Here is a 2,102-nt window from a genome sequence, read left to right on the forward strand (position 1 = left end):
GCCCTTGAGCAGCGGGTCTCAGCGAGGCAACGCGGGTCCTCCCAGCCCTGGCCAGCCCCCTCCCCTCCCGCTCCTCCCCACGAGAGCTCGTCGGCACGGCGGGCGCCTTGGCTGAGCGATGGTTTTGATTAGTGCAAACCCCTCCGCCTGACACAGGCCGCTGTATTTTTAGTTCAAGGGGAATGGATCAAATCTGGCTTCAACCAACACGAAATGAAGGCTCAACCGAGCATCAAACCCAAACCGAACCAACCCATTTCAGCACCTCGTCTACCTGTTTTGTACCTGACACCGGAACCCTGAAGGCAGCGCACTGGAGCCAGGTATTTAGTTGAAAAATGAGACAAAAGGGATCACGAGACGTCTGTGGAGGGACCTACAGACAAGGGCTGACCTTCTGGACTCTTCTCCCCACAAGAAGGATGCTCAGCGAGGTGGTTCATTTTGCCAGCAAAGTGTTTTTCATGCAAACTGCAAAACCTCCCCTCTGAGCTGAAGCAGCAAGTTCGACGCGGGCGCTGTGAGTTCCACCGCCTCTGACCCACACGGCTCCCTGGCAGATTAACACCCCTGCCGCGAGCTGCGGTGAGGACACGTGGTGCCGCCGGTCCAGCTGGCTAAACGGGGTGACCCCAGCCCCGCTCCCCACCCCGCACCAAACCCTACAGCAGGATGTAACCACCGCGACCCCCCTAAACAGCCCGGCCGGCACCTCCGCCAGTGCAGACCCTCGTGCTCCAGGGACGCCGCGTGGGTCAGCCCCCCCGGTCACAACCGTCTGCAGCATTCCGAGCCAGAACAGACGCAAGTTTCTGCCCGTGCCGCGCAGGCGCGGGGCTTTTGCTGAGCAGAGCTTCTCCCTCCCCCCAATTCTTGTTCAATAAAACAAATGGGAAACTCAGCAGGTCATTAAATACAACCATTCTTTCCACTCCCACACAAAAGCTGCGGGGTTTGCATCAGAAAACTGAATACAGCTTCCATATAATTTTTACTGTGATGCTGGGAATAGCTTCCTGCAAAAGTTGCCCCCAAGCCAAGCAGTTCTCCGTGAGGGGCAAGCAGCCCCCCTCCCGACAGAGTTACCTGGCTCATGCCCCGGGACTGCCAAGCGCTCCTGGACTGAGCAACAGGAGGAGAAGCTGCGACGCGGAAGAGGAGCCGAAGTGCCGAGGCAGCAGGGCGCACGCCGCCTGCGAAGGCCTTTGGGATACACCTGTTGAGGCTGAAAACGTCGTTTCTTTACTGGGTCTCAGACTGACATACACCAACAGCCCCAGTTCTGCAGAGCTCCACGTGCCCGCATCGATACGCGATTTTGCTGGATTCTGCCGATTAAAATATTTGCGAGCCCGGGGCTTAAAGCCAAAATGTACAAGTCGGATGCCCACGGCTGCTCTCCTGAACCCTCGAACAAGGGTGGGCTCTGTTCTCGGTGTCTCCCCGCACCCGTGCCTCGGGAAGGTGGGGAGAGCTGCGGGCTGCTCAGAGCGTCTAAAAGACGAGTCTCTTCTTCAGGACGTTTCTTTAGCGCAGCCAAGTTGGCGTTTTGTGCCGGGGAGCACTGACTCGCACCCCGTTTGATGCCCACGCACTCACCAGGTGCCCAGGGCTAACTGCCGGCAGGGCCGGGGGCTGCGGACCCCCCAGCTGCACCAGAGCACACAGGGCACGTGCTGCAGGGGAGGAAGCCACCGGCTGCATTCTATGGAGCTTCAAAGGCTGTAACCCTCTTAAATTAAAATAACCCGGCCTTTGTTGCTCCGGCTGGGCTTTGATGGTGGAATTCCCAGCACAGCTCCCCAACTACTCAGTCATAAAAATAAACCACTGCTCGTTTAAACCACCCCCCCCAACACATGTGCAAACTCAGTTCCACGTTCCTGAGAATTTCCTACGGGGAACAGGAGGGCGAGGAGCCAGGGCCTCCTCTGGGGTCCGCTGGAAATAGGTTTATTCCACTCCTGCGGGCACATGGAAGGGGTTGGTGGGGTTTTTTGATTTCAACGAGCGCACGAAGCGCAAGCACGGCAAACTCCTTTAGGAAGTGGCTTTATTCCTGGGAGCGGAGCAGGACTCGCTGCTCTGGAAGTGAACGCGCT

Source organism: Eurypyga helias, unplaced genomic scaffold, assembly GCF_000690775.1.
Source record: "Eurypyga helias isolate BGI_N326 unplaced genomic scaffold, ASM69077v1 scaffold22842, whole genome shotgun sequence".
Taxonomy (NCBI): domain Eukaryota; kingdom Metazoa; phylum Chordata; class Aves; order Eurypygiformes; family Eurypygidae; genus Eurypyga; species Eurypyga helias.